The following is a 21,749-nucleotide window of genomic DNA, read 5'->3' as shown; positions in this document are numbered from 1 at the left end:
TGATTTTTCAATAGGTCACTCATGTATAGCTCTATATATTTTCTTTAGAAGCCTCTTTGAAGATACCAAAGTATAGCACAACAACTCTTGATAATCTCCTACCTCTTTTGTCTCTAACTCACTATTATTTGTCTACTTGTTTTCCTGAGAAACTATTTTGTAGATAATATGTAAAACGATAACCATTGATAATTTCCTACCATTTGTTCTGTAATTTGCTAAGTCCCCCCTAATATTATGTTATCCTTCTTTTATTCTTTAAAATAAAAAAAAAATATTTGTGGCAGTTAATCATGATGTGTCAAATTAGCTGGGGTAAGAACTTCCAGGCAGATGAGTAAAGCACACTTCTGGGTGTGTCTGTGGATGGATGATTGGCATGCAAGCCAGTGAATTGGAATGCAGACCGGCAGGAGGAAGTCCCACCTTAGATGCAGCTGGCACTGACCAATAGGCTTGCAGCCTGGGTGGAGAAGAAGGAAGTGCTCCTGCTTTTGATGAGCTCCAGTCTTTTTGACATCCTTTCCTGCCATCAACTTTGCACACTGGCCTCCAGTTTCTTCAGCACCAGCAATTTCTAGGGAGCTCCCAGCCACTGAAGTGGTACTAGTGCTGCGTCCCTGATCCCTCTTCTTCTACAGCTTCTGTCTTTGGGCTGAACAGGGACTGGATCCTCTGTCTCTCCAGCACATAGTCGGCCACTGTGGTCTCTCTTGCTACTGATCTGGTGAACCACCTAATAAACCCCGGAGTAGAATTACACATATATTTCCTATTCTGTTTCTCAGAGAACCTTAACTAATACAATATAACATTATTAATAATATTAATATAATAATGAATGGTGAAGTGGGTTTGAGTATAAACTGCTGACCCTGAAGCCCAAGCTCCTTCTGTCCCTAAAGCAGATGAGCTTGAAGGGCTCATAACTATTTCCCCAATGGCCGGATGATGGTGAGGCATGGATGTGGGGGCTTTTGCAAAAGACCTCACACTCCAGGCCGCAGGAGCAATGCCCAGTAGGTCTGGAACCGTTCTAGGGGCGCTGTAAATCCAAAACCATTCATCAGGAATGATGGCAGTGTGGGGCTTTTGCTTTTTGAGACCAGCCTTCCATACTTGTTGTCTAACAAGGACACGTGCATGAGGAAAATCTACCAGTGTGAACAAGGAAAGAAAACAGCCACCAAGCACAACAGCTCTGAGTCTGGGAGCTGAGGGTCCCCAGGGCTGGGAAGGGGCCTTGACCTTCCTGGACTCTGGAGGAGGGGTCTGAGCCAAGGAGGGGCGGAGTGGTGGCAGCTTCCTGGTGCAGGAGAGGATCAGACTGGAATGGAAAGGCACCTGTGCAGGCCAGCTGCAAGAGGGCCTTCAAGGGGCCCCTGTGTTTATTCAGAGCCCTCATTAGAAGAAGTAACCCATGTGCAATGAGAGCAGGGAGATGTTTGTCTTACGCTTCAGTTGAGATGTGCTTCTCTATGTATCCCGTCCCCATAGAGTCAAGTAAAGGGAAAATATCTGAAGTTGAGAAGATGCTGAGTGTGCCTACCCTGTGCAGCTCGGTCAGGGGCGAGGGAGGTGGCAGCCGGCCCCTGCCGGGTGTGTCCCGAGAGAAGACTGGACCACGTATTGCTAGCCTGGAAAGAGAGTAAAGTACCGCACATCCAGCATGGTTTCTACTGGATGCATTTGGCTTTCGCACCATCAAAGAGTTCAGAAACTAAGCTGAACCTTCACAAGTTGGTGACTGTCCAAACACGTCACTCTGGGACTCAGGCTCGTGCACCCCTTCGGGTGGCTGCCGAGCAAGCAGACCATGCAAGAGCGGCTTGAAGTTAGCAAGAAGGGTGAAGCTTGCTCTTCTCGCTGGTGGCAGCCTTCCCTGCAGACAGGAGCCCAGGTAGCGCTATTCCGCTCCCGCGAGCTGGAGGGAGCAGACAGCCTGCTCAGAAGGAGGGAGCAAGGAATTGTCTTCCATTCTCTTAGCGGCCAGGGAGAGCCCTGGGGCCAACTCCATGCCAAGCTCTGTGCCCTAGGCTGTGGCATGGACAGAATCCATGGCTGTGGGCGGCTCACAGGCTGTACCCTGTCTTCTGCTGGAGGGAGGGGCTCCACCCTAGTTTCTGGCTTAGCAGGTCTGGGAGGGGCCCGAGAATCTGCATGTTTAATGAGCTTGCAGGTGCTGCCTCCACCCCTGGCCTGGAGAACAGACTTTGGGAAGCTCTGGGCTGAGCCGAGATGGGATCTGTGAGTCATCAGGGCCTTGGTTTCTGCAGAATTTGATTAAGTGTGTGATAGCCAGGGGTCTGCGCCTATGTTCTGACAGGTGTCCCTGAGGATCCTGATCTTCCTGAGTATTTGGGAGCTGTGGGTGTACTATTGGGGTGCTTATAGAACTTCAGCTTCTAGAGCTGGATCCTGGAGTTCTGGGGCAGGGTCCGGAGCCTGTCCCTTTTTTTAGGGGGTGGTGGGTACTGAGGATTGAACCCAGGGCCTTACAAAGACCAGACAAGTACTTTTCCACAGAGCTACATCCTCAGTTCTTTTTAATTTTTATGTTGAGATAAGGTCTCGTTAATTTGCTCAGCTGGCCTTGAATTTAAGATCTGCTTGCCTCAGCCTCCTGAGTAGCTGTGATTACAAGCGTGTGCCACCCTGGCAGAGCCTGTGTCTCTAACCTGCACACTGAGCAGGCAGGTGACTCCCGCCAGATGGTGAGAGAGGCGTGGGGTCTCCTCCTTCACCGAGAGAAATCTTCTGTTTCTGCTCTGTCAAGCTCTAGTTGTCCCCGAGCCCTAGTGCCAGGCCTGGCCACTCACCTGCGCCCCGCGAGGACCCACTTGTCTGCTGTGTTGTACTTGGCACCTGTACCAGCTGTGCAAACACCCAGTGGTTGTCCGTGAAGTTTGAACTTGCTCCAGGTCAACAGGGCCGGGTCCTGACCTCACAGGGGCACCCACGCCCTCATTCCATCTGCTAGAACAGTGAGCCTGTTTATAACATTGGGACCCTTACCTCTGATCTCCCACGGAAGCCACGATGCGGTCTATGTCTGGTGATTCAAAGACGCTTGTCCCAGTCCGTGCCCTGATCATCACCCTGCTTCCAGGAGGGCGCCCTCGGGGCCTGGGAGTCCTGCCTCGTTGCTGCTTCCCGCCGCACACACTCAGGAGATTGGTGCTAAACTGGCGGGCTTCGCAACAGCGCAATTTAAACAGGACCTGCGTCCTAGGCAAAACATCTGCGAGGAGTAGTTCTCAGAAACTGGAGGGAGACTTGAGAGGTTATAGGCAGGGAAGGAGGCCAGAGGACAGGTTTTGCTTTGAAGTCCCACTTGAGGGGGCAGTCGTGCTCGTGGACCCTGGAGGAAGGGTGATCCAGCCTCAGGCAGGAAGCACGGGCCTGTGTTCCCTCCATCCTGCACAGAACCAAGGGACAGGGAGGCGCCAGGCGCCCACCGAGCTCCCGGGATCTTTCCATTTTTGAATCTGTGAAATGGGGAGAAAATGTTTTTCTTGCTCTCACGGCGGGTTCAGAAGTTCACCATCACTGGTTCACCACCAGGCTGGCCCTTCCTGGTGATCACGGCCAGAGCCAGACCTCCTTCCCCTCCGGGCGCCGGACGTAAGGCAGCCCAGCAGGAGCAGGCTTTAAGGCTGGTTCCGGCCTGGCAGTGGAAGCGCCTGGCTGCGCTCACGTGAGTCTTACAGGCATCCTGCAGCGGAGGCGGCGAGTCCCTCCCTACTGGCATCCTCAACACTGTCAATGATGTGCGTTTGCCAGGCGGCTCATGGCGTCAACAAAGGCACTCAGAGCATGGGACAGCACCAAGCCTGTGAGGAGCCAAGGGTCCCCCGGGGCAGCCAGCAAGTGCCCCTTGTCCCAGAGATCTCTGTCACATGGCGTCACACACCCCCAAGTTCAGACAAGAGTTGGGCAGGAGCCCAAGAGGACAGCGGTACGCGAGGGGGCGGGGCCGGCACAGAGCGCGTGCGCAGCCCTGCAGGTGCCCGAGATGCTCGTAGGTGAGCCCACTGCCAGGTCTGGTGCGGGGGCAGCTGGCGCAGGAGAAGCTCGCACCGGATCGCGGGACCCCGGCCGCAGGCGTTTCTTTCAGTTTCGTTTTCTCCATTTAAAACATGACTACATGCCCAGCTTGCCGGGCTAGCATTACGGAGTTCTGGAGCAACGGCTTGAAGGCATTACCAAGCCTTCGAGTCAGCTTAGTTGTTATGAAGTGTGAGTGGGGTGAGATTTCGTGGGTGCTCGAGAAGCAGCTGATTCCCGGCGTCCCCAGATTCCCGGAGCGGGTCGCAGCCAGGGGTCCCTGTGTGTGACCCTGCGCGCGTGACGAGGAAGGGTCTTCTTCCCGCTTCCTGGGCCACGCTTCCTACCGACCCCTGGTTAGCACAGGATACCTAAATGCGTGAAATGAAGTACTCTGGATTTTAAAGGAAGTCAGCTACATGATATGCGGTTAGAAGATGCGTTTTTGGAAAAATATGTTCTTTTTCATGCATTTTACAACACGCTCTCCCAGCAGTTCTGGTAGCCCCTTTAATTGCAAAGTAGGGATGGGTACAAACGCTATTCTGAGACCCTGGGAACAAGGAGATGCTTTGTGAGGGGATCTGTGATTTCTACTCAGCGAGCGGGTGTCAGGTGTTGCTCCTGCCGCTGTGGAGTGCTGTGTGTATTCACAAGGAAGGACGTACTCATTTTCAGCTACATATTAGTGGAGATAAAAGTGTCATTGCTTTTCTTGAATTCAGGTTCCCAGGAGTCTGTGGCCTCCTGATTACCAGCCCTGGACTGAAGTTGCCTGGCTTCCCGTAACGGTGCTAAGCTTTTTCTTCTTTCTTTCTTCCCCTGCTCTGTCCCCTGCCTTCTTTCTCCCTCTTTCTTTCCCTTTCCTTCCTTCCCTCGCTCTCTCTGTCTCTTCACCGTTATATGCCCAACCTTGAGACAGCCTCTGCTACACCACAGCCCTTGACAAATCTTTCTAGAAGCAGGAAATGAAATCCTTCGGTCTTCGGCGTGGGGGCCGCCTGTGCTGTGGGTCCAGTCTGGTCGACCCTACTGTCTCAGCCTGATGGGGAGACGGTAGCCCCTGTGGGAAGCAGTGGGTGGTGTGGGCCTGCAGTGCTCCCCCCGCATCTCCCCTGCAGCTGTCTGCCTGGCTGCCCACTTCAGAGAGCTGTGGAAGGACAAATGGCCTCTGGGCCGCAGACTCCATTCCATGCCCTGTGATGACCAGACACTCCCTTACCGGGGCTCTGTCCCCTGCATGGCCACAATTCTCACCCCTCATTCTCCAGCCCTAGCTCCTAAGCTTCAGGCTGCAGTGTTGAGCTCAGTGAACCAAGTGCTGCCCAGGGCGTACAAACCAGGGCCCGATGTTCCTGGGCCTCTTTCCAGGTGGTGAGACAGGGCGTGCACTGACAAGACACCCTCTGCCCTGTGCTGTTTGCCTGTGCTATGGGGACTCTTCTGGTTTCGATCAGGAATGTCCCCCCACAAAGCCTCATGTACTTGTAGGGGGACCTTTGGAAGGTGATTGGATTGTGGGGGGGCTGTAGCTAATTTGCTGCTAGAAGGTGGGGATCTGTTCAGAAGTGCAGTCACTGAGGGTGTGGCTTGGAAGAGTGCCTCTCACTCCCTGGCTCCACCCTTCTCCCTCTGCTTCCTGTCCTCCATGCTGTGAGCAGCTCTCCTCCACCACAGCACTCCTGCATCCACTAGAGCACTCCTTTGTGCCTTGGAACACATGATACTCTGGAAGCTTCTTTAAGGACCTTACAGGGTGCGGGGAAGAGAAAAATCTGTGGTTAGAGGAGGATGGCCATTTCTCAATGTCCACAGGAGCAGAGCTTTCTGACAGGCCCTTGGGACAGGTGCTGGAGGCTCCGGCTTTTCTGTTGAGGGCCTCCGGCTTGACCCCAGCAGAGTGGCACCAGGCAGGCATCTGGGACTTGGTGCTACCAGGTCTCCTGAAGTCTTTAAAGGAAGAAGGAAATCGCTTCTCGGCCTTTTGGCTAAGATCAAGTGTAAAGGAAGAAGAAAAATTTTGCATGCGTACTGCATTTCCAGAAATTTACATGCTGGCAAGTGACTAAAATATATTTTATTATTTATTTAATTTTAACCACACTAGTCTTAAGGAGACCCAGATGACTTTTTTTTTTTTGGTTTTTCTCCGGTACCGGGAACCGAACTCACGATCTTGCGCTTGCCAGGCAGGTGCTTTGCCGCTGAGCTAAATCCCCAGCCCCGACCCAGATGACTTGATCTCCCTTCTAAACACATAGTAAATGTTAGTTACCACCACTGTTGTGTGAGTCAGCTTTGCATCTCTGTAACAAATGTCCAAGACAGTTTATGAAGAGAGAAGACTTATTTGGCTCACAGGTTCGGAGGTCTTAGTCCATCGTTGGTTGGCCTGGCTGCTTTGGGCCTGTGGTGAGAGTGAGGCCACACCCCCAGTAACCTAAACATCTCCCACTAGGCCCCACCTCTTAAAGTTTTTGCTGCCTCTAATAGTATCAAGCTGAGGACCAACCCATTAACACCTGGGCTTTGGGGAGACACTCCAGATCCAAACTGTAGTCATCATGTTGGATTTCCTAGTTGTCAAAGTGGAGGAGGGGGAGAGAGAGGGAAGCTGCTAAAGAGTGGGAAGCTCCAAGCCTGACCTTCAAGGGTTCATAAAGCCCTGGGAGATTTAGATTTTCTTAATAATTAACTTTGTGAGTGATCATGGGAAAAATTGAGTACTTCTAAAAAAAGAACAACCAAAAAAAAGACATAAAGATCCAAAGCACAGAACTCCAGCAAGATGGCTGGAATGGAACCAAGGAGGAACTGTTGGCAGTACCATCACCAGACCCCACTTTACCATGGTGCTTCCTGGTCACACACGGGTCAATGGTTGCACCTGCCTAGGATTCTGCGGCTTGGACGTTTTGCTGTAATGACAAGCTGTTTGGTGACTAGAACTTCTTAAAATATAAACCCAAATGTTTTGGGAACCCTCTGTACTGTTGTACAATAAAGACTATTCTCTGGGCTGATATTCTTCTGGATTTGCTGCAGTTGGCAGCCCCTGAGGTGCTGTTAGCTGTGTGGAGTGCGAGTAGACTCCATAATGTAATCTTCGCTTCCCGAGCAAACGACAGCCAGGTTCATGGAAAGGAAGGACTTCCTCAGGTACAGGCTCTGCTTACAAGTTTTGCATAGGAGGCTGAGGGAAATCTTAGGAGTGCAAAGAGGCACTGGTTGGTGTTTATGAGAGACTGATTTTTCCATTTGATTGATTTAACCAGAACTTAATTGTGGGTAGGATTAATTTCATCCCTGTGGCTCTTCAGGAAATGAATTAGCGTCCCTTTGCTTTCCACGCATACTTGTTGACTAGCTCTGCCTTCTGCTTCTAAGGCCTGTCAACCCCCTTTCCCTGTCAGTGGCTCCAAGGTCCCTAAGGAGATTTTCTCCAAGGGTGCTTGGGCTGTCATTTCTGTCAAGCACACCAAGAAACCCACTACCTACTACCTGGTGTGTGTGTGTGTGTGTGTGTGTGTGTGTGTGTGTGTGTGTGTTTGTAATCATCTAAGTAAGCCAAAGAGTGTAGTAAAAATGAGTGTGTACATATATATGAGGTGTGATAAAAAATACAGACTATTTTAATTAAAAAATTATTACAGTAAGACCGTGTTGCCATGAATCTCCCTGAAAATACTTCCCCTCACTTTGAGCACACTCGTCCCATCATCTTGCCACTTTCTGCAGCAGCTCTGGGGTCCTCTTTCCTCAGTGTCTTTAGTTGTGCTGTCCTGGCTGTTTTATTACCCAGAACTGATTCCAGCGATTTCCCTTTCACAGTCATTTTGACTCTGGGGAAGAGCCAGAGGTGGCACGGTGCCACATCTGGTGAATGAGGCAGAAGAGGACGCAGCTCATGGCTTTACCAGCTGCCTTTCCACTGCATGCACCCAGCAGCTGCATTTGTTAGGTAAACGGTGGTGAGTCAGTGGGAGAACTCAGGCGCCTGCCGGAGGCTGGCCCTCTCCGGTCCTGACCTCTGTCTGCCTCCATCTCCTTCCTCTTTTGAACCCAATCCTCTGCTCCTCAGGCTTCCCTGAGCAGGGTCCCTGTGGCATTTCCTCCGCCTGCTGGCTCGGTCCTCTGTATACCTGCAAGAGCGCAGGCGTGGAAAGCCCTTTGGCCGACCCGTAGCCCTTAACTGGCACCGGGTGGCCCTTGTGCCTGGGCGGCAGGGCGGTGCATCTCCTCCTGTCTCTCAGTCACCCGTGAAGCCGGGACTCTCGTCCCCTCACTGTACAGCTGAAGGCACGGCTGCCCTCTGCCGTGGCACCTGATCCTGCACTGCTGGGGCCAGCACAGCCTTTTACCAGTCCTGTACATCCGTTCCTCTCCTGCAGACGGGAGGGTTCTGATAACCACCTGGGCTCCGGGAGGGTTCTGATAACCACCTGGGAGGGAAAATGATTCGAAGGGGCGCTGCAGAATCTGACTGTCAACTTGGCCTAAACTGGGGGACTTTTCAGGGTGTCACTGAATGTAAAATGTTCCTTGGCTTCTTACAAAGGCCAGACATGCTCAAGGCCGAGGTGGCATGTCTGTGTCACTGCTGTCTTCTGGTTTTCTTGCGTGTTCTCTTCGTTCCTGCGTGTGGTGGGGGCGCCTGTGCCTGGCTGCTGGGGGAAGGTGCTGTGTAATTATGCTGGGGAGATGTGGGTGTTTCTGAGGAATCCAAGCTCTCTTCCAGACATCTGCCTTTGCAGGTGGTGAGGTCTCTATTACTGGGTGTAACCAAGTGAGCTTAGCCAAGAAAACCTCCTGAATATATCCATTTAAATGCTTAAGGGTTAGTGCAGGACTTGCATACAGTAAGGGCTCCTGGAGTACTTGCTGGGTGGATGAGCTTCTGGGGTTTTTCGGGGAATCTCAGATACAGTGATTGTTAGAGAGGACAGGGAGGGGTTGGTCTAAGTTCTCCCTGGCCTTTCCTTTCCCAGAGAACCTGAAGATGTCCCCCATCTGTAGACAGCAGATGACCACTCGCTCCAGAAGCAAGTCCTGCACGCCACATCTGCGACTATCAGGACACCCCTCGGGCGCAGCGCCAGCTCCCCTCTGGTGCCCTTGGAAAAGGCTGCGTCCTCCTGGGCCGCTCCACATCTGGGGCTGGCAACCTGTAGCCCAAGGCCACATCTGGCTGCTTGTTTTAGCAAATGACCTTTCACGGGGGCCCGACGGCCCTTAGAGGGACCTTTGTGGTTGCTCCAAGCTGCAAAGGCAGAGCTGGAAAGCTGTGACAGAGACCCTTGGCCATGAGTCTGAAATGTTTGCCAGCTTCTTGTTTATGAGGAATCGTTTCCGCGCTCTGTGCAGTTAGACTGAAAATTACAATGAGTGGATGAAGGTGTAAATTACAAAATTATCACAGCAGGAGACACATTGCCACGAATTTCCCTTAAAATCCTCCCCCTCACTTCAGACACACTCCTCCCCGCGTCCTGGCCACTTCCTGCAGCAGCTCTGGAGTCCTCTTTCCTGAGTGTCTTTAGTTGTGCTGTTCTGGCTGCCTCCATGTCCCAAATGGATTCCAAGTGTTCACTTTTCATGGTCATTTTGACTTTGGAGTGGAGCCGGAAGTCACACGGTGCCAGATTCAGTGAGTACGGTGTTTGAGGACACAGCTTTCACCATATTATTGATCATGCTTCTAAACACATTCATCAAAGAGGACTCCGGAGCTGCTCCAGAAAGTGGCCAGAATGACGGGAGGAGCGTGTGCGAAGCCAGGGGGAAGATTCTGAGGGTTATTGTCAGTAATGTGCTTTTTACTGCAATACTTTTAAAAAATTTAAATATTCATTGCATAGATCGATCACCCCTTGTATGATTAAAAGATTCAAGAGAAAGCCTAGACATGCGAGCTGCTGCTGCGATCTTCAGAGTTCTTTGCCTAGATACAAGCCCAGGAGAGCAGAAACAAACACTGAACTCGTAGCTGTCCACAGGGTTTGCAGCAGCACCGCACACAGAGCTGAGAGGCGGAAACCACCCAGACAGACACCCCTCAGCCAAGGAAGGGGTAGACAAAACGTTCTAGCTCTGCACCGCATATTACGCAACCATAAAAAGGAACGAAGCTCACATAGCCTGCAAGCTGAATGAACCTCAGAAGCATGCTAAGCCAGATACAAACGAAGCATGCTAAGCCAGATACAAACGATGACATAGTATGTGGCACCATCCATAGGAAACGTCTGGAACAGGGAACACCAAGGCAGCAGGAAGCAGATTGGTGGTGGCCCCAGGTGAGGCGTGGCTGCAGAGGGAGAGGCGGGGTGGCGGGGGGACTGCTCGATGGGCCTGGGTTTTACTTCAGGGTGATGAAATGCTTTGGAACGGGGTAGAGGTGTTGGTTGTACAACATTGCAAGTGCCCCGGATGCCATCAAATTGTTTGCTTTGAAGTGGTTGCTTTTGTATTACATGAATTTCACCTCCTTTTAAAAAAGTAGCACTGATGCTAGCAGAGTGACAGCACATGGGGTCACCTATGGCTGCAGGGGCCTCCAGAGATCATTTGGGGCGGTTGAGGACTCTAGTATATCTTTTTTTTATTTGGTGGTGATTAGGGGAAAAAAAACAGTTCAATGCGTAACAGCTAGAAATGTAAATTCATTTGTAATTTAGAGGATTCTGGGAACCAGGGTGTGGTAGAAAGTAGTTTTCCTTCTACCATTCTTCCTTCCCTTCTGGCCCGAGCCATGGCCTTCCTGGGGTGGGTTTTTCCACTGCCCTGCAGGCATCGGACTTGGCCACATGCCATGCATTGGCTGAAGTCCTGTGAGCTGTGACAGAGGCCACACCTACGCTGTGTGGTTTGGCCTTACTTCTGGCGCCCCTGCCATTTGTCTGAGAGGAACATGCCCAAGTAGTGGCTGACAGGTTGGCTTGGTCCCAGAATAAGAGACATATGGAGCCCACCTGGTCTGACCTGCAGTCCAGATTAGAGAAGCCCCAGTCAACTTGCAGAAATAGACTGAGGACGAAGTATATATTGTTTTAAGACCCAGAATTTGAGACTGTTTGTTACACAGCATCATCACAACAATTGCTGATGAATACAGTAGATCGTGACTCAGTAGAAATGCTTGTTGTACTTTGTGAAATAACAAATGGTTATACCTTTGTAGACTCATAGGAGATCATTATCTAACCCAACACTTATTTTACAGATAAAGAAGCCAAGATACTTAGAGGTTAAGTGACTTCCCCAAAGTCACAGAGCAGTTGTAGGCCCTTCGTGTGGTGTGATTGTTGATGAGGTTGGAGTAGAAGCGGAACAGAAATGGAGACTAATTTGCAAAATTTCTTCCCCTCAGTGTCAGCTTTGCGTCTGGTCAAGACCTGTGAAAGGGACATTATGAAGCAACGATGCGCATGTGAATTTTGTCTTTTGGTTCTTCTTCCTTAAAGGAAGACAGGAGCAATACATGGGTCAGTGCAGAGCTGATGGTGCAACGGAAGAGTTAAAAACAGGGAGAGGACCTGGAAAGGGGCATCGGACACAGCCAGGGAAATTTAGAAGGAAAGACCCAGTGGCAGGGGAAGAAAACTGCATGGGAAAAGAGGAAAAAGTGGAGACTGGAAAAGAAATGGAGCTGCTGGCAGAGATGGGCTCCACACAAATGCAGCCTGGGAATCGGCCCCTGGTGGGAAATCAAATAGCCCCAGGTCTGCCAGTTCAAGGGCGAGGTCCAGGAAAACTCCAGTTGGCCTTCAAGTCCCTGCGAGCAACAACTGTCCTCCAAAAACCGCAGCCCTGCTGGAGCCAAAGACAGCAGATTCCACGCTGATGTTCCAAGGCCAGGCTGGAAGGAGGTGCAGACAGCAGCTCACAGCATGCACAGACTCAAAAACAATCTGTTGATCTGGCTAGACATTAATGAAATGAAAGCTGTGTAGGTACCGGCACGTGGGTGAGAAGGGGTTTCAGGGTGCAGGTACCTTACAGTGTTTCAGCAAGGAGCACACCTACGAGGGACCTGCTAGTTCTTAATGATGAAAGCATTCTTTCGCAGCAGCTTTCGCGTGCCTAAGTACACTTTCCTGGGGCCAGCTGTAGCCTTTGTAGCACCTCATGCAAAATTAAAATGCAGTGCTCTGTGCTCAAAAATGATTAAGAATTTCAAGATGGCAGCATCAGTGATCTGAATCAAACTTCGGGTCTCGTGAGTGCAGGGCCCTCTGTAGTTCCATGGGTCGTGTCCTGGAAACTTGTCCTGCTTGTTCCAAATGGTCTAAGACAGTGTCGCTATTTCAGATGGCTGAAGGTGCATCCGGATGCATGCTACATTTTGAATTATGATGTAAATATCATGTATGGTGCAACATCAGAAATATATCCACCTAGAAAATGCCAGAATCAGGCTTCCTACTGGGGCAGGCACGTTTCTGTTCCTCGCTGTGGAAGTGAGCAGCATTGCTCCAATAGCAGAAAATGAACTCTGTCTTTTGGTCCAGCCTCATGGAAATCCTCTCTGCCCACCTCGTGGCATCCAGCGTGTGCCTCTTCCTGGGAGGTTTTTTTTTTTTTTTTTTTTTTTTTTTTTCTTTTTGATACTTCTCACCATGCAGTTCAGGCTGGCCTTGAGCTCACTTTGTAGCCCAGGCTGGCCTCGAACTCACACCAATCCTCCTGCCTCAGCCTCCCGAGTGCTGGGATGACAGGCATGCGCCACTACCCCCGGCGCTCCTGGGAGTTCAATGCGCTCCAAACACGCTCTCTATCTAGGTTGCTAGGAAACACACAGGATGCCAGTTAAAGTTGAATTTCGGATATGTAACAAACAGATTTTCAGCATGTCTCATGCAGTATTCGGGATATACTTACACTAGAAAAGGACGTGTTATGTGTTTGAAACTCCAGTTGGATTAGGTATTCTCTATTCTCATCTGTTGACTCCTACACCTCTATATTAAATACCTTTTAAGGCACTGGGACTATCAGTTGTGACCACCAAATCTCAGACACAGTTTGGAGACCAAGCTGGTCAGAGAGGTGGAACTAAACCAGGCACAGGACCTTTCAGGATTCAGGTTGGTGTGAGAGTCCTGGGGCTGCTGTCGTAAAGTAGCACAAACGGGGTGGCTGATAAGAGTAGAACTTTATTCTCTCCAGTGAAGGTGTTGGTGGAACTGAGCCCCCACTGGGCAGGATGTGACCCAGGCCTCTCTCTAGATTCTGGCAGCCCTGGTGCTCCTTGGCAGGGCCAGCAGAATCCCGATCTTCTTTTAGGTCTTCTGTGCCTCTGTCAGTGGTCCTTTCTCTGTGTGAGCCTGGGACACCAGCTCAGTGGCTTCAGCCCACTCCAATGACCTCATTTTTCCTTGGTGGCCTTTGCAAAGACCCTGTCTCCAAATCGGGTCATGTTCTGAGATATTAGGAGTTAGGACTTGAACTTGGCTTCCCTGGGGACATAATTCAAACCGTAAACATGGGTGCAGGACAGTCAGGGTCTTTTTTTGTTCTTCAGTTTTGTGAGATGACCTGTCTGTGCCTAGTCTTCGTGCCATCAGCCTTAGTGACAACTTGTAGAGGTGACAGTCACAGCACACCAAGAGACATCAGCTCACAGATGGGCAGCTCATCAGAAGACGCACTGTGGGCAAAACCGGGGCCCTCCAGGGAGAGGGGACCGTGTGTCTGTCTAGCCCTCCAGCTGTTGAGTGGACATGTGGAAATTTTCGAAGGGGGGGAGCACACACGCTCACTTCTGCAAAGCAAACATTCCTGGAAACACTTGCTTCATGCAGGCAGCCCACGCGTTCTGCACAAGTGTTACACAAGCAGCCTTAGCTTTGGAAATCAAGGGTGGAAAGTCTTTGCAAAATCCCTTGGAGCCATTTAGCCAATGTTTGCCTCAGTCTTGAGGCCTGAAATAAACACCCTTCTATTTCCAAAACTTCTGTGAAGAAGAAAGGTGTTTTCAGCTGGCAGGGGCAGAAGAAGGTATCAAGAAAAAAAATAAAAGATATTGCCTGGGTTAGGTTGGTCAGCAAGCTCAGCCTGGGACTCTAACCACATTTGATGCTTTTGTCAGAAGCTGGGTACTAGCAAGTCTGGGCAGTGTATTCTTGAATGGCCTTGAGTAATTCTAAGAAGGATGGGTGTCTGATACCTAGAATTGGCAGGGTTAAATCCAAAGCCAGTGTGATAATATTCAAAGGAAGCCTTGGCCACCCTACAGGACAATTTGTGACAAATGAATAGTTGGTTTCATATAAATATGTATAAATATTTTGTGTCATTCAAAAAATAAAATTCAATTAAAAAAATCTAGCTTTGATCAGCACTTTTTCTTGCTGCTTTCCAATGAGAAGGGGTTGACAAGACCCTTTTGGCAGGTTGGAATTTTCAAGGATGAGGCAAACAATGATAAAACAATCTCCAAGGGATTTCCTAAGAATTACACCTATAAAGCTTGGGGACAGCTACAGAGCAGCGCCTTCCAACAGATGTATGATGCATATGCTTTCCAAATGCAACATTGGGGGCTGGGGATTTAGCTCAGCGGCAAAAGCGCCTGCCTGGCAAGCGCAAGGTCGTGAGTTCGGTTCCCGGTACCGAAGAAAAACCAAAACCAAAAAAAAAAACAAAAACAAAAACCAAATGCAACATTGTCTTACAGTCACACTTTGAAGAGTAAGGAAGACATAGTGAAATGAACTTAGATAATATGGCATATTTAGCCCAATAGAGCCAAGCTTATCATCTCACCACACAGCCAGTACAGAAGCGATTCATCAGCTATTTTACATGCCTTGTTTCACTCCAAGTCCTCAGAGCCGGTGTGTGTTTTGTGCATACAGCACATTGCGATGTTCTAGGTGCCCAGAAGCTGCAGTCATCAGCGGCCAGTGGGTTCGCTGGGCAGCCCTGCACCCCCCGGGGCTCTCTTGGTGTGGACCGAGATCAGTGAGTCACACCTCCTGCTTGACCTTGGCCTGGCCCGGTGCAGAGCAGGTGGGGGCTGCGTGGCCGAAGCTCATCTCTGCTTTCCTGAAGAGCGCCTGGCCCGCAGGCAGCGCCTCTCCCTTCCAGGGGCGGTTTAGATCCCCACATCCAGACTCCTGTTAACTGCAGTTCCAGCTCACAAAACTGATTTGAAAGTTGTTCCAAAGGCTGCAACTTTCCCCCACGGCCTTGCTGGTCCTGGGGTAGACGTGGTCCTGGCAGGCAGGCCTGTGGGTGGGGAGAAGGAGAAGAGGAAGAAGAGGAAGAGGAGGATGAGGGGTAAGAGGAGGGAGGAGGAGAAGAGAGAGGAAGGGGGAAGAGGAGGATGGACAGGGAGGAGGAATGAGGGAAGGAGAGGAGTAAGGGGAGGATGGAGAGGGGAGAGGAGGAAGAGCTGTAGTCCAGCTCCTAGGCAAGGCCCCTTGGGGTCTCTGTCTGCCTGTGGATGAACAGGAGCTTCCAGCACCAGAGGGTGTTTGTTGAGCCCCGCGCAGACCTTGGAGGGAAGGAACATGCACAGATGCCATGTGGAGATGTTGGGGTGATAATCTCCAAGCAGGAAATCCAAGAAATTCCCAAGTTAAGATTTTACCAGAAAGATCAAATCATCCTCAGGCAGTAGAGCTAAAATAGGAAAAACAAAGTAAAACAAAACAAAAGGAAACAAAACAAAGCCAGGAAGAAATCCAAGAGATTATGGAGAAAACTATCTAGCCAGATCCTTCCAGGGTGTAGAGGATTCCATGTGGGTGGAGAAGGTCAGAATATTCTGGAACTTTCTAGGCTGGTATGTAACATAAGATCTGCGCATATCTCCACACACGTTCCCTTCATGTGGTTTTAAAGAAAGGTGCCTAAAGAGGCAATGAATACAAATTCCTGGTACACAAACATTCCCCTGGAAGCCAAGTCCCTTGCCTGAAGGAAGTGGTGGGCCCTGGCCTCTGAGGAAGTACTTGTCAAGATAATCTGGTGCATTCCGCCATGTTGAGGGAGGAACCCTGCTTTCCTGTGGAGTAAAGGAACAAAGAGCGTGTGGAATCCTTCGTATCTTATCTTTCACCAAAACAAGCAAAAGGAAATGTCTAAAGCCTCTCATGAACAGAAGTTTCTAGAACAATGGGTGCCTATTAATAATCACTTACCAGGCTCCGTTCCTGCGGGGACATCCAGGGAGTCATATATGTGTCATTATGGAACTTTTTCACCCTTTTGATAATAGTGAGTGGAACTCTGGAAGAATAAATAAATAAATGCTTCACTGCAAGGCATAGAGTCTTGCTCTGGGCTGAAGACACAACACTTGCAGTCACGCTCAGTGTGAGTTGTAAGAGCTAAGATGGCCCATGGGGTGGCACTAGCCCTCTGAGAGTTGGCTTCTTAACATAGTGCTCCAGACTCCAGGGTATTTTTTCAAACAGTGCCTATCGTTCATCTACTCATAAAATTAGAATAAAGTCTGCTTCCCCGAGTTACCCAAGTTGGAAAATCAGAGTGTAGAGTAAGGAATGAAATTTATTTCTGATAACATCACCTCCCAAGTAGCTACCTTGAGCGTATTGGCATGGGGCATACTGATTTGTATAGCTTGGATCTTGTATAGCTTGTATAGCTTGGATCTTTCCCTGAATTGAAATTTTTCTTGGTTTTTCCCCCGCTACTATTGAATCATAAGCATTTTCCCTGTCATTGAAAATTATTTATAGGCATGATTTCAAAAATTTTTTATTAGGGAAGTTTAAAAGCATCTGCCAAATTAGAAAGCAGTTGTTTTTATCAGGAACCTGGTATACTGGCCACCTTGTTTCCATAGCTATCACTAGCGTACATGGCCAATCTTGTTCCTTTTTCATTTTTATAATTATTACCACATGTTAGTTGTACAAGTTAATGGGTTTCACTGTCACATTTCCAAATATGCATGCATCCTGCATTTGTTTCTTTTACCCATTTAAACCCACTCCTACCAGATATTGTATTTGGAAACAGTTTCAATGAATCATATAATTTTACCTCTAAACACTTCAGTATGTAGTATCTGAAAGATAAGGAACAAAGAACCTAAGAACAAACAACTTGTGGGCTGGAGAGCTGGCCCAGCCGTAGAGCACTTGCCTAATGTGCGCAGCTCGGGGCTGGGTCCCTGGCACCGAAATGCAGATGGAAACAAAAAACCCCACAAAACCTTTTTTTTTTTCCCGTGTAAAAACAATACTTTTAAGTATCACTAAACGTCTTACGAATTTTATCTTTTGAGAGTTTTTATTGGGATCCAAACAAGGTTATTTCACTTAGATTTGCTCACATATCTTCCTTTCATTGTGTTAAACTTATTTATTGAAGAAATCCATGTGTTTTCCCTGTAATTTCACACACACACATACACACACAGAGTGTTCAAAAGATACAGAGAATGTTTACACAAAAAAAACGTATTCCAACAAAACATACATTGCCAAAATGATGGGATAAGTGTATTCAAAGCAAAGGGAAAGATCTTGAGTATTTTAGGGGGATTAACGGCAATGTGTTGTTTACTGTAATACACATTTTTAATTAAAAAATTCGCCATATTTTATGACCTCCTCTCATTGATCAAACATTTACGGCAACTTCTGTCAAAAATATTACAATATGTCATCATTTACAATATGTCAAAATATTACAATATTACAATATTACTTTATCATCGGATCTGGCACCATGTGACTTCTGGCTCTTCCTAAAAGTCAAAATGACCATGGAAGGGAAACATTTTGAGTCACGTCAGGATGCCGTTGAGGCAGCCACATTGTTACAACTAAAGACACTCAGGAAGGAGGACTCCAGAACTGCTTCAGAAAGTGGTGAGAAGGATAGGAAGAATGTCCTTGAAGTGAGGGGAAGGGTTTTGGGTTAAAGGCAATGTATCTTTTACTATAATAAATTTTAAAAATTTAAACACTCATCGTGTTTTATATGTATAGAAAGGGTGTGCACGTACATAAATATGTACACACTTATACACAGTGTGCTCAGACTGTGTACGTGTATGTATATGTGTAGGAGACATAAGGTATGCTGAGGTACCCCCCGATTTTGTCCGACATGTTTCTCTGCCTTGTGTTTTTCCGGTACTTTAGTAGGTCAGTCGAGGAGTCTAATCATATTCAAGTTCACATTTTGGGGAATGTCAAGACGACTGCATGGCTGTCACTGAGCCCTTCAGTCAGGAAGCACTTAGCGTCAGGCTCCCTTCTCATGTCGTTACTCTTGCCTGAATCTGCTAGTTCATCAGGAGCTTCAGAAAGTGACACCAGGTCCTTTCCTCTTTGCTCGTATGTGGGACCCTTTCCTCATCAGGTCCTTTGCTAACCTGTAGCTCACCCCTTGAAGGCAGAGCTTGACAGCCGCCTGATCCTGCTTCTCCCTCAGTTTCGAATAGTGCTGTGGTCCATCACCATCTTCCGTCTGTCAGAATTCAGCTTTTAAACATTATTAGCAGCCCATGGATTTAATAGCTTTTGGTTGTTATTCTCATGCATTTCACTGAGTAAGAACTTATTCCAAAGGGCTCTCGGTTTCTCTGGAAAGTCCCCAGTAAACTAGGCTTCAGCCTGTTCTGAGCTGGATGCTTTGGGATTTAGCTTGGGAAGAGTGTGGTGCCGGACACATGGACCACAGCTTCCTAGCTGGGAAAACCAAACTGTTGGTTTGGGAAAAACAAACTGAAGGATCTGAAGGCAGGACTGTGGAAGGGAGCACCAGCAAACAGGAGGGGCTGTTGACAGGGCTGCCTGGGGGGCGGGTCTAATGTAGCCCATTTCTACCAGACATTCCTCCGAGTTCCTGGGGCTGCCGTGGGGCTTCCTGAGAACATGTATCTCAGAGAGAGTTCATGTAGTCTCTTCCCATCCACAAAGTTGGGTCTGGTTCCCAGGAGTTATAAATGTCAGGTCTTCCCTGAGGACTGATGAATGTGCCTCAATTTTGGCCTTCGATTGCTTATGTCAGATTTCTGACCTCTGGAACTGTAAGGTAGAAAGTTTGCGTTGTGTTGAGCCACTACGCTTGTGGTAGTTTGTTGTCATGGCAACAGGACACCCATATCCTGGTAAAGAGAGATGGGGTTCTCCGGGATCCCACGCCTGCAACTGACCAGTGCTGGTGGCAACCGGTCAGTGCTGCTGACAGGGGCCACAGTCCTGGGGGTCTTGTTTTCAGAGTGCACACAGAGCGGAGTAGGGGTGGGCGTGGGTGCGGGTTGAAGCGTCTCTCGCTTCAGGTGAGATTTCCAGGTGAGGCTGAAAGGAAAGCCAGGGGCAAGGATGCTGGCTTGCCCTGCACGTTATCGAAAAGAAGTTAAAATCAGCCTTTCACTGCCTGCAGCTCTGTGCAACCAAAGGCCCCCCAAGCTGTGGTGAGAGGAGCAGTTTTCTTTCTCGTGCAGAGTAGTGGTGAATTTCGCCATTGCCCACGTCGCAGTGATGAGGGACCAGGGAGCTTCAGGAGCCCCGTCCGCCTGGCTTGGCACTGGCAGCTGTGTGCGTAGCTCTCCCTTTCTAATCTCCCTCTCCTTCTTGCTTCCTCCTCTTGGTTTTCCAGTGAATTGTGGACTCAGTGTAGAGCAAAACAATGTCGATGAGATTTCTGGGTGGGCAAGTTAAGAACTTAGTGAGACTCTGGGTTCAGTTCCCAGTAACATGCATGCACACACGCACACAGACGTGAATTTCTAAAGAGACTATGGAAAAGGAAGAATGTCCAAGGAGTATCGAAGAAAGGAGGAAAGAGAGAGAGAAAAAAGATTTATAAATAAGATTGGGCACTGGGTCTGGCCAGGGATGGGGCGGAAGACGAAGGGAAGAAAGCAGCCTGCCCCAGTGCGGGGCACCTCATCTGCTCTGCCTCCTGTCCCCAGAGAGGGTGGCGGTGGAACCGGTGAGACAGGAAGGGAAGGAGTCCCACACAGACGTCAGCCGCCCGAGAAGGGGTACGTGTACCCCAAACACGATGGCGTGATTTTTCTTCAGATCTTTTTCTCCTGGTAGATACCTTCCCGCAAAGCTGTATCCCATTAAAAAGAACAAATGGCTTTTGAAATTACGCACCTTCTTTCTCGAGCTCCCTGAATTGTAGTTTTGTTAATTTGGAGCCCGGAGTCTCGGAGCGCAGGTCCCATTTCCCCGCGCGGCATGGCATCCGGTGCTGTTCTCTTCGCTGTACATTTGCCTCCTGCACGTTTTCCACCAGACTCCCAGTACCCGGGTGACCCTGACGGTTGGAAGAGCGCAGAAGCTCTGTGCACACATCTATTCCTGAAAAGCGCAGACTGTTTTGTCTTAACACCCAACATTACAGACCTGGTGGGTATTTGTTGAGTGATTTTGTGGATCATTCGGTAATCCTCCTCTCTGAAACAGCTTAGAAGTTGTGCAGAGTCTCCTGAGGTGGGTAATCGGCCTGCGCCTGTGAGCTTTGTCTCCGTACAAAGACGTGCGCATGCAGATATGACTTCCGGGGCCGTTCCCAGCTTAGCCTTTAGACCTTTAATGCACAGCTGTTTCCCAACCATTTATCTATCAGCTGTGCTGTTCATTTTGCTTTGTTGATTTGTTAACGTTTTGTATTTACCTTCACGTCTAATCATAACATTGTAATGAAAGCCAATAATTTGTAGGTGATGGCAGATGGCGAAATCCCAAACCAGTGCCAAAAAAGAGATGGGTTTATAGATCAAATCACAATATTTTTGTCTTCAAAATTGCTTCCTTTTTCTCTTGCAGCCTGGGTGCACGTGTGTGCATGTGTGCAGGTACATGTGTGTTTGCATGCATGTGTGAACACATGTTCACTTGCACATGTGCATGCACATGCATGTGTGTGATGTGTGTACATGTGTGTGCACGCATGTGTGTGTGCATGTGCATGCGAGTGCACATCTTGAAGATGTGAGTCTACGAAGGAATTTTTTTCTCAGGAAGTTTCTATGATGCCAACTCCCCATGACAACTGTTGAAAATACACTGAGATGTTTTCTAAAAAAAAAAAAAAAAATCAAGGCAACAGCAATAATAAAATTACTGGAAGCCAGGGCAGAGAGCAGCTAAGCCAGTGACAAGGTTTCCGAACAAGCGCAGTCATTTCTCAGTTCCCATTCTATTGGAAGTTGTCATTGTCTTGCCTTCTTTTGATGAAAACGCTCTCCAGGGCGTCGTGACTCCCCTGGTATGAGTTTCTGGGAAAAACAAGCGTTGTTTCTAGTTTCCCTTGGGCATGGGGAAGATGGAACATTTTTCCTGCTCTTGAGACTATGTCATGGTGCCAGATTCCCTTGCGTGAGGGTTGGAAGCAGCTGGCATCAATGTGATAAACGGCCACGTGGCTCTGTAGCTAATTTGAAATTCTGGGAAATTGCTCCTGGGTTGGCTGAAAGGTGGGCACCACCATTTCCTGGAGAAGTGAATACTCGGAAGTGGGTGGGATTCAAGTATTCGGGGCGGTCACCCACCTGGAGCGGATGGGCCAACGTGGATGAGTTGGAGCTGGGAATGTTGAGCCATCTCTCTTTCAGTAGAGGGACTGAGCACCCTTTCCAAGGGCTGTTCTTGTGAATATGGCTCTGCCCACAAGTGGGACTTCATGGAGCTGGCATTCCATTACTGTCACATGGGTGGTGTCCCATGAGGACTCCCTCGGCGCTCGCTCCCACTTGCCCC

The 21,749-nt window shown here is 49.1% G+C and overlaps 2 long non-coding RNA genes across 2 annotated transcripts; both read left to right on the top strand.

Moving 5' to 3' along the window:
- Positions 1-3,830: 3,830 nt before the first annotated feature.
- Positions 3,831-9,544, top strand: LOC102021311. Its single transcript, XR_259622.2, has 3 exons — positions 3,831-4,025; positions 7,879-8,008; positions 9,036-9,544. It is a non-coding gene; the product is annotated as an uncharacterized LOC102021311 (long non-coding RNA).
- Positions 9,545-9,622: 78 nt separating this feature from the next.
- LOC102021095 lies at positions 9,623-12,226 on the top strand. Its single transcript, XR_259621.2, has 2 exons — positions 9,623-10,343; positions 11,417-12,226. It is a non-coding gene; the product is annotated as an uncharacterized LOC102021095 (long non-coding RNA).
- Positions 12,227-21,749: the final 9,523 nt, after the last annotated feature.

Source organism: Chinchilla lanigera, unplaced genomic scaffold, assembly GCF_000276665.1.
Source record: "Chinchilla lanigera isolate Chin_1 unplaced genomic scaffold, ChiLan1.0 scaffold00006, whole genome shotgun sequence".
Lineage (NCBI taxonomy): Eukaryota > Metazoa > Chordata > Mammalia > Rodentia > Chinchillidae > Chinchilla > Chinchilla lanigera.
Note: the sequence above shows the minus strand (reverse complement) of the source record. Positions and strands in the feature narration are given on the sequence as shown.